The sequence below is a fragment of the Peromyscus leucopus genome, chromosome 18 (genome assembly GCF_004664715.2).
Source record: "Peromyscus leucopus breed LL Stock chromosome 18, UCI_PerLeu_2.1, whole genome shotgun sequence".
NCBI lineage: Eukaryota > Metazoa > Chordata > Mammalia > Rodentia > Cricetidae > Peromyscus > Peromyscus leucopus.
In genome coordinates, this window is record NC_051078.1 from 12,333,334 (window position 1) to 12,344,491 (window position 11,158).

The window sequence follows — 11,158 nt, forward strand, 5'->3', positions numbered from 1 at the left end:
TACAGAGTGAGTTCTGGGGCAGCCAGGGCTACACAGAGAAACCCTGTCTCAAACAAACAATACAAAAAAAAATCTCCTTCTCCAGAACTCTATCAACCAGGAAGTAATACAGACATACACAGAGATAAACAGCTTAAAGGAAGACTGCTTGACCTAGCTAAGAGAAGGCCAAGATGATGTCAGGGGCTACATTTAAATAAAACAGCTCATCACTTGGCTTTATCGTCAGTTTTTTAATTGTGAGCCATTTAAAACATGCACAGAATTGTGCTGTTTCTAGAAACACTTGAAATAGGAATGTGATGGCTCAACCTAGCTCATCAAGCGCTTCTTCCTGACTCTGAAAGTCACAAAGCAACTACTAGGAAAATGTTCCCCAAGCGAGCATCCATTCGGTCTTCTCACACGTCAGTCCGACGCTGTCTCGGTTTCATCTGAGGAATTCTCAGACCAGTGAAATGTCTCAGCGGGTAAAAGGCCCTTGTGGCCAAGCCCCAGAACTTGAGTTCAAGTCCCAGAACCACATGGGTGGAAGGAGAGAGCTCTGACTCTGGCAAGCTGTCCTTCATACGCACACCTCAGCGCGCGCGCGCGCGCGCGCGCGCGCACACACACACACACACACACACACACACACACACACAACCAATGAATCAAGCGATTTGGGGGGGGGGAGTTTAAGGGAATTCTCTGTAGTTTTGGTCTTATTGCCATGTTTACTGGGTTTTAGAAAACACCTCACAAAGAAATAACTGAATTGTAAGAAGAGAACAAGAGACCAACAACCTGGGGACAACAGCCACAACTGCTAGTTAGTGACACTGAGCAGAGGTTTCCAAATATCCATCAACTCGGTTGACAGGGCCATCACTTGTAAAAGAAGCCTCCGAACTGGTTATCAATCTGAGGGTCGCGACCCCTATGTGGGGCCACATATCAGATATATTTACATTACAATTCATAACAGTAGCAAAATTACGAAAATAATGTTATGATTGGGAGGTCGCCACACCATGAGGAACTGTATTCATGGGTCGCAGCGTTAGGAAGCTTGAGAACCGCTGCTCCGCAGAAATGCTTTGTTTTGAGGGCGCTGGAAATGCTGGGTACAGACACTCTCCAAAGCCTGAGGATTTGAATTTAATCTCCAGGACGCACATGCTAGAAAGGGAGAAACCTACTCCAGAAAGCTGTGCTCCGACCTCAACGCAAGAGCCATGGCATGCACACACACACTACACACACACACATGCTAGATACATACACACACACATGCTAGCTATAAAATTGGTATAGCCTTTCCACAAGAATACTTTTTCAGTGTGAGATGTCTATACTTTTTGAAACAGTAATTCTGTTTCTAAAAATCTATTTTAGAGAAATCGTGAGAGATACATGTGCACAGATGATCTACTCCAATGACATTTATTACAATGAACATTCCAAACAACCTCAAAAACAGGAACATCAGTACATGAATTATTGACAGGATCTATAATTACATTCCAGGATATATAAATATATTCCAGGATATTATTTACCCATTAAAATCATGCTTAAAATTATTCTCATGTCTAATGGTTAAGAATATGCTTCCAGGGTTGGGGATTTAGCTCAGTGGTAGAGTGCTTGCCTAGCAAGGGCAAGAAGGCCCTGGGTTCGAGCCTCAGCTCCAAAAAAAGAAAAAAAGAATATGCTCCCTACATTAAGCATGGTAATACATGCCTGTGATATCCCAGCTCTCAGGACGCTAAATTCTAGTCTAGCCTAGACTATGTAGTGAGCTCCTGTTACAAAACCAAAAAAAAAAATGGACTGGAGAGATGGATCAGTGGGTAGAAATTCCTACTCTGTAATCATGAGGACCCAGGTTTGAACACCGAGCACTCCAGTAAAAAAGCTGGATGTTAGCCAGGCGGTGGTGGCGCACACCTTTAATCCCAGCACTCGGGAGGCAGAGCCAGGAGGATCTCTGTGAGTTCAAGGCCAGCCTGGGCTACCAAGTGAGCTCCAGGAAAGGCGCAAAGCTACACAGAGAAACCCTGTCTCGAAAAACCAAAAAAAAAAAAAAAAAGCTGGATGTTGCTATGGCATGCCCGTAACCCCAGGATTGGGAGCAGGGAGAGGTAGGGGCAGCAGGAGACAAACACTTCTGAAAACTGCCTGGACAGCCAGCCTAACCCAAAACCAGGAGCTTCTTCCTGGTTCAAGGAGAAACTCTGTGTCAAGGCCATAGAGGAAGGCACTCAGCATCCTGTTTTGACCTCTGCATGCGTGCACAAAGGCATACACACAATACATAACAAAAAAGAGAAAATTATGCTTCCTTTATAGTGTTGTTTTTTAAGAAAAAAAAACCATCTTACAAAAGAATCATACATACATAAAGCTGAGACAAGTTCTTTAGGTAAGTGTAAGGAAATACACAAATATATAGTATGACCACATCCTGGATTTTCAAATTTTTCTACAATCCACATGTTCTGTAGAAGGTGAACTGTTTCTTACAGATGTTTGCTCTGTACAATAAAGAACAATCCTTGCAGCTGGCTACAAGTTCACCTCCTGTTCTCAGATACTTTTCCAAAAGGCTAGGTGACAGGCACAGGCACGAAGCCTACTGTGTGCTTCATGGGAAGGATACAAAGACATGCCTTGCCTTTTCTTAAGAACTAAACCAAGAGCTTAAGTTGTAGCTCAGTTGGTAGGATGCTTGCTTACCACACACAAAGTCCTGGGTTCATCCCCAACGCTTCATAAAGCTGGGCGTGGTGAGAAACCTGCCCCAGCAAGTGGGAGGTCGAGGAAGGAAGAGCCAGAAGTCCAAGCCATCTTCAGCTATATAGCAAGTTCAAGGCCAACCTGGGATATGTAAGACCCTTAACTCAGCCAAGACAGGTAGGAAGGTAAGTAGGTAGGTAGATAGATAGATAGATAGATAGATAGATAGATAGATAGATAGATAGATAGACAGACAGATGGTAGAGTAAATAGAAGTGAACCAAGCTAAACATGGTTGTGCATGCCTATAATCCCAGCACTTGGGAGGCTGAAACAGGAGGGTATCCAGTTCAAGGCCAGTCTGGCCTACACAGTTAAAAATACTTCATGTTTTTAAAAGTTGAAGCCACAGGCTGTGCATTTAAACTTATCTTCCCAGGTTCACCTCTTTAAATCCAAGTCACCCAAGTCACCCAAAATAAACGTTTGCCTCCAAACTGGCAGCTCATTCCTTCACCAGCCCTCTGCCATGCCAAAAAAGCCAGTCCCACCCATCTTAGCTGAAATGGATCTCAAATCCTGGTTCAACCTTTGCCAGATGAAGACAGATGTATAGGCCAGTACCTGCTACTCTTGGCACCTTTTCTGATTTTATTACTGATGATTTAAAATGATTTCACACGACCGATCTGTTGTTTCGCGATGCTTTCCGACAGAGTTATGTCTGAGGAATTGTGGCCATGCCATTTTGTCTTCCTCTACCACCCAGGGTGTATTGAAAGCATTACATACATTTCTTTATCCTTTATTCATTTTATATAAATAGTAAACATTCCGTGTTTGTTAATTGTCCCCAGCCTTGCGTACTCACCCACAAACCCAGATTCCCAGGGAAACCAGCACAACAGAATATGAGGAAGTAAATAAACAGACACCATACTTTAAATTAGATTATAAACCTCATTTGGTTTTTGTGATTTGTTTTGTTTCTTACTCTTGTAGAGTATTTTGGCGGGGAGGTGGTGAGGTTTGGGATTGTTTGTTTTTATGAAGTTTTGTTGTTTGGGAAAAGGGTCATTTTTCTAGGAACAGAAGACTCCATGGCCAATTTCAGAGCACCACCAGAGATTGCCATTGTGTTCAGTCTTGTTGGAAATATGGAAGTTCAAATCACATCTGTTTAGTCCTTATGTGAAAAGAGTTAGAGATATTCAAAACTGCCATCATTTATTAATTTTTCTCTGCAGTGGCTGAGTGTGGCATAGTTTTACATTTCAATCTAATATAAACTATTTTAAGTATGAGAATTTCTACTAACAAATGTATCATCTCACTTGTCACTTAACCATTTTAATTACAGTTTCTTCAGCAGCACATAAAGGATAATGATATACTATTCACCTGGATTATTGTTGGGATCCTATGAGAAAATACAAAATAAATTCTGATTTTACACTCCTCCAGGAATACATCCCAAGGCTGCCAATGGATGCCTTCACCGTGATTAGGACCAAAACCGAAATACATAGTATTGCCACATAATACCAGAGTTAATCCCATGTTTTCATCCTGGTGGCTCCTCCGCATAACTGTAGGAGAAGATTTTGTCGGGACCGCTGGCTCCCAAACAACTACTTAATTAATATTAAGTCTCTGTGTGGTTATTTGGGAGCCGGCCAAAGGTCCCGACAAAGAACTCCACCTACAACTAACATGCAGGTGGTATACACAGCCTGGATCCACTGGACAGCAGGACAGTCAGAGTCCTGAGTGAAATAGAGGAAGAAAGTGAATGATTTCATTTTGCCCCTCGTGACTTGCACAATTCTAAACTTAGAAACTGTCATTATCTGGAATTTTCCGTTTAGCATTTTTTATACTATGACTACATGCAGCTGTAACCCAGGAAAATGAAACTACACAAGGGAAGAGGGGTTGCTGCATGCATGCACTCACTGTTTAAAAATGCAAAGCTCAGGCCAGCAAGATGCCTCAGAGGGTACAGCACTTAACCGCAGCCTAATGACCTGAGGCATCACACACACACACACACACACACACACACGCACACGCACACGCACACGCACACGCACACGCACACGCACACGCACACACACGCATGCACACGCACTAGAAGAATGCAGACTTTTTCTCTAAAAATGCAAAGCTCTTCATACACTGACCTAATTATGTGACATTTTTTTATCGGGGTTTCCATGTGTGCATGTGTGGGGGTGGTCTCTATCCACATGCACTTTGTACACATTCGTGTGGGGATCAGAATTTAAAAAACGTTGAAAATTGCTCTTCCACACGGTCTCCCAATTATTTTAATTAATGTGTTTTTTTTGGTTTTTTTTTTTTTGGTTTTTTTTTTTGTTTTGTTTTTTTCGAGACAGGGTTTCTCTGTGTAGCTTTGCGCCTTTCCTGGAGCTCACTTGGTAACCCAGGCTGGCCTCGAACTCACAGAGATCCGCCTGACTCTGCCTCCCGAGTGCTGGGATTAAAGGTGTGCGCCACCACTGCCCGGCTTAATGTGTTTATTTTTGTTTATTTATTTTTGAGGTAACAGTCTCTCTTCATAGCTCCACTTTCTCCTGGATCTCACTCTGTAGCTCAGGCTGGCCTCAAACTCACAGAGATCCACCTGCCTCTGCCTCCCAAGTGCTGGGATTAAAGGCGTGTGCCACCATGCCTAGCTAATTTTATACATATATCCTTGACACTTATGTCTTTATTGGAAATGCATTCTTGTAAATTGGGTAAAATAGAACAACTTTGTCCTTTGCCTGATGTGTAACCAATTTCAATGCCCCCTCTTTTCTTCATTCATTTGAAGCACTCAAAACATTGAAATGGCATCAGTTTTCCACGTCATCTTGAAGAGGGTTGATGGCTCTCACCTGAGTTATCCTACCTTAGAATATAATAGTTCCCAAAGTTGTTCGGATATCAAATTGCAGCTTTCATTATTTTTTCTTTCTATCAGTCATGCCTACTTCTCATTATATTCTTAAACATTTTCCCTCAATTTACTCATTCAGTTTACTAAAGTGATGAATTAGAATATCCCCTGGTGTTGAACCTCCTCATTGGTCAGAAGGTTCTAATTCTATGATTTTTTTCTGAGGTATATCAAGCATATAAATATATTTCCGGTTTATATTTCAATGTGCATGTATATTTAATATCCTATAAGTCAGACACCCAGGTATTCACCACTGACTGCCCTCAAATATTGAAACTTGGGGTTGCAGTGAGGACGCAGTAGTTCAAAGCTCTTTCAGTCTTGGAGAATCAAAAGGACTCCAGTGTGATTCCCGGCACCTATGGCTTACAAACATTTGTGACTCCAGCTCCAGGAGACTCAGTGCCCTCTTCTGGTTCCCTCAGGTGCTGGACACACATAGTGAACATACATGCAGGCAAAATACTCATAAACATAAAATAAATAAAGCTTAAAATGTTAATGGTTTACTATATTTATATAATTGTAGAATACATGGAAATTTATTCATACAGATACAGTCCTTTATACTCCTTTCTCTTTTTTAAGTTATTTTTAATAATAAGATAAAGCAAAAACATCGCCGGGCGGTGGTGGCGCACGCCTGTAATCCCAGCACTCACGAGGCAGAGCCAGGCGGATCTCTGTGAGTTCGAGGCCTGTCTGGTCTACCAAGTGAGTTCCAGGAAAGGCGCAAAGCTACACAAAGAAACCCTGTCTCGAAAAACCAAAAAAATAAAAAAAATAAAGCAAAAACTAACACATTGGAATTGAACAAAACAAGCAAACAGAAGAAAGAGAGCCCAAGAGCAGGCACAAGAAACTCACATTTTGGATGCTCAGGAGTCCCATAAAAACACTAAACTGGAAGCCATAACATATATGCAAAGGACTTCGTACAGACCTGTGCAGGCCTCTGCATGCTGCCTCAGTGTCTGTGAGTTTATATGATACTCCGCTCTTTAAAAGGATAGAGCCAGGCGGTGGTGGCGCACGCCTTTAATCCCAGCACTCGGGAGGCAGAGGCAGGTGGATCTCTGTGAGTTCGAGACCAGCCTGGTCTACAAACCTACCAGCTGAATGATGAGAGGCACCGGTCACAAAATACAGTCTAAAGCAGTGGTTCTCAACCCGTAGGTTGTGACCCTTTGAGGTCAAATGACCCTTTTTTGACGTTTGCCTAAGACAATAGCAAATACCAGATATATTTACATTACAATTCGTAACAGTAGCAAAATTACAGTTATGAAGCAGCAATGAAATAATTTCATGGTTGGGGTCACCACAACATGAGGAACTGTATTAAAGGGTCGCAGTGTTAGGAAAGTTGAGAACCTCTACTCTAAAGAATCTCAAGCAAAGTGAATTTTGAATTTCATTTTTGTTATAACTTATTTGAAAAACAAATTGACTTAAGTAGTTTTTTTCTTTCCTTTTTTTTTCATGACCAAATAAGGAAATGAGTCCAGAGAAATGACCCAAGAATGGTACCTACTGGGGAGGTTGCTTTGGTTATATTTATGTTTTATAAGTTAACTTATGCTTCCGGCAGTACACTCAAAGCGTGCTGCAAAATGGCCTCGTTTTACTCAGTAGCCCTAAATGTGAAAAATGCTAGTCCAAGGCTCTCTGAAAATGTAGGTCAAGATTACAAAAAGCACAGATTATGTAACGGTCTCGTGTAGAAATGGTGAGACGCCGTGAGAGTGTAACCGAGACCCTGCTTTCGGTCTCCAGAACTCAAAGAAATAAAATCTTGTCCTAGTAGCAATACTGGCAAAGACACAGGCAGCCGAGGACTTTTTTCACCAAAACTGGTTTCCAACCACAGACACAGGGCTTGAAGAGGGGAGCCTGAAACGCAGTAAATCTTGAATCAGGAATTAAATTCAAAATGAACTGCACTAATCTACAGAAACACAAGAGGAACCCAATCCAAATATGGTAATAACCTCTCACGCAGCCAACATTTCTCAGAAAGTCACTGGCTTGCGAGTCTGTGTTTTGTCTTTGTGATAAGTTATATTTTCCCAATACTTGAGAAAACTTTTATACGGGGGGACCCAAAAAAGAGCAAGCTGGATCACAAAACAGCCATTCAACAATGCTTCCCAGAAAGTCATCCACTCAACTGAGCCACAAGCTGAAGTCAGGATTCTGAGAACCAGTCATTAAGGGGAAATTCCAGAGAGGCTAGAACACAGTAAGAACGTAAGAATGAGGCAGCCAGCCCCAGCCTATTCTAGGGAAGCGATGCCCAAAAACTACATGGAGAAAAAAAAAAAGAAATTAATCTGTTTGCTTTTTTTTTTGTTTGTTTAACAAACAAACAACTCATATCATGGCCTTTCTCCTTTAGTCTCTCTTGTGTTAGGAAGGACCACCTTCCTACATTTTCTGTGCCTATCATGCGCATATCTTCTGTGTATTTTCTTCTATCATACCTCCCATATGGGTCTGTTTTGTTTTATATTGCTTTGTATTGGCTCCTGCTAGGCATGTAGCTCACACCTATAATCCTTGGGATCAGAAGCAGAAGAATCGGGAGTTAAAGGTCATCCCAGGCCACACAGAATATTCAAGGCTAACCTGAGCTATATATAAAAAAAATCAATTAGTTAGTTAAATCAAGGCTTTTATGACAAAGTATAAGATCATCCAAATAGCATCATAAAAAAGGCAATAAGATATAAAATAGAAAATAAACCCCACTGTACCAAAACAACTCATTTGTATTCATCCTAAAATACCTTCTTCTAATTATCCAAAATCTGGCACTAAAGAACATCCCTATCTGTTCTCGTTTTAAATACATTACACTTTCAAATAACTGAAATTTTGCTAAATCATATCAATAGATCTTACTACATAACTTCCACCACTGAATTTTCTTTCTCAAGTTGAGATGTGATGTCATCCTCTTAATAATCCATTAATACAAGCTAATAATGCTATTAACCTAAAAGAAACACTGAACATCAAAACATTCCCCCATATTAGGACTGAGCTCTTGGGTGATATCATTTAATTGAATCTCCAGATTCACTCTGAGTTCGGATAAGCTATAACGGTAAATCTTTTATTGCAAAGTGTCTTGACGGATATAGTGTGATCATCATTTACATGATCCAAGATTAGGCTGATAATAAAAAGGAATTAGATCAAAATACCAGCCTAGAATCCTTCAGCTTGGGTCTCCCTTATAAAAGGAGCACACTACTAGATTCCCCCTGGCCTATGAGGATTTGGGTAATCTCTACAGATCAGATGTGGAATGAAATTCATTAACTGATTCAACAAATATTTGTTGAACTCTGATTAGGTGGTAGGCGGTATGGGAGAGCAAGGGAAGCCGCAGTGAGCAATGGCGGACTGCTTCACTGGCCGGGTAGGGCAATGGCTGGCAGGCAGAGTACAAACCGATTGTTTGTTTGCTTGTTTTTATTTTTAATCCTGAATAGGACCTCTTCATCGTTTCAAATGGCAGTAACTTTTGGAAAGAAAAAACAAAAGGGGATGCACAGGGAAGAATTTATAACTGATGGTAATAAAAGGCTAGCAGGAGAGGCAGGAGCTAACACTTCATAGAGTTCCAGCTCACATCACATCGAGTCTTTCCTGTAGATGATGTCTTCTTCTTCTTCTTCTTCTTTTTCAATGCCCCAAATCTGAGACACAGTGAATGCACAGTCTGACATATCTCCACCCTTGGTCCATTAGTTCACATTGTGGTCCACCAGATTTGGTCCTAGCACAGGTATGAATACTTTTTCGCAAAATCTAGTATGCAGATTCACCCTCTCTTTCGCCCAAACCTCCCAGATCATCACGCATCCTTTGGGAAATGTCAAGTGTCGTTTGGGTTCGGAAGTTTTATCTCCTTCTCAAAGATTTTCAACTTTGAAAAACTGATGTCACTGGGCATTCGCGAGATGTAAATTTAGAACCTTAAAGTTCCTTCGTTATCCCGCTGAAGATTCATTTTTCTACCAATCACCCTCTTGCATGAAAATACTGGAGTCTGACCAATTCGAAGATTGCAAAAGCAGCTCTGACGCCTGCTGTTTATGGAGCCCTGTTTCCACGTCCCTGTCAGTAAAGCAACATGTGACACTATGCCAGGAAGCTTCCCACCCACACACACAACAGTGATTCTGTCCAGAAAGCGGATGGTTTAACCGAGAGCCTATCCGGATCTATCCAGCCCCATCCGTTTCAGAAAAAACCCTGGTATTCGGATCCAGGAACCCACCCTCTCTGAACTCAAAACTGATTTCTAACCTGGGGGGCCGTTTCCCACCTCCACTCAGGTCCACCCCATCTCACCTCGGATCCACTCAGCTGATGGAGACCTAGGCCCTGCCCTGGACTCTCTTAACAACAGCAACACAAATGACTTGCACCAAATATTTTGGGAGTTGGGTCACTTGAGGGTGGAGAAGGAGGGTGGGGGGCTGCGGGCCGGCTCGCCCTCCCATTGGCTCAGCCCTCTCCTCCTCCCCTGCCTCCACGCTCTTGAAGTTCCTGCCAAATCACTGCCTTTGTCTTAGAAACATTCCGCCCACACCCCAGCCCCTCACGAGCTCTGCTCTGCTCCCCAAGCTCGCAGGGTATTTTTCAAAGTAAATACATTTCCCTTTCTGAGAGGAATTCTGGTGCCAACTTTAACAAAATAACATTCCTCAGCCTTATCGCCTATGATGCACTAAATTTTATTACGCTTTTTTTTTTTTTTTTTTTTTTTTTTTTATGTTAGAGCAGCTTCCAGCGTTCTAGAACAGACAGCAGGAGGTTTCCATGTATTTTAGAGCTCGGGAAGCCTAACTTTTTAACCAAAAATAAAAATCGTGTAAAAACAAAGGGGAACCACCAGCAGACGTGCCTGGGGGTGGGGGTGGGACGGGACGGGATGGCGACTAACAACTGGTTTTCCATGTTGGTTCCTGGAGGGGCTTCGGGGGTGGGTGGGTGGGTTGTCATCAGGGTTTCCAGAGACAAGTTACATAAAACAGAACACTCCCTTTCACTTTCTATACGCCCATTGTGTTGGCGGCAAACTGCGACCCAGCGCGATGTGCTTTGGATACACACACACACACACACACACCCTTCGGATTGTGCGGGATCCCCACGGGCTGTGGCGTTGTCTGGTCCTTTCTCCGTGGAGGGATTGGCACACGCGAGATGACATCACGAATTCCTTAAGTTTCATTAGAAACAGCCACTGCTCGGTCACCCAGGCTGGGCTGTGTGTGTGTGAGAAGTGCTTTTTTCTTTTTCCCCCTCTCTGAAGGAAATGCATTTATCTGGAAGCTACAAAATTGCTTCTAAATATAGGTTAGTTTGCAGAACCAGCAGGAACCAGTGCCACTGAGATATTTTATTTCTGTGATATAATGAAATGTGATTCCTTTGGATCTCACAACTGAA

At 42.3% G+C, this 11,158-nt stretch overlaps 1 long non-coding RNA gene across 1 annotated transcript; it reads right to left on the reverse strand.

The window, feature by feature from the left end:
- Positions 1-9,454: 9,454 nt before the first annotated feature.
- LOC114693332 lies at positions 9,455-10,125 on the reverse strand. Its single transcript, XR_003734534.2, has 2 exons — positions 10,055-10,125; positions 9,455-9,817 (listed from the first exon to the last, which is right to left on the reverse strand). It is a non-coding gene; the product is annotated as an uncharacterized LOC114693332 (long non-coding RNA).
- Positions 10,126-11,158: the final 1,033 nt, after the last annotated feature.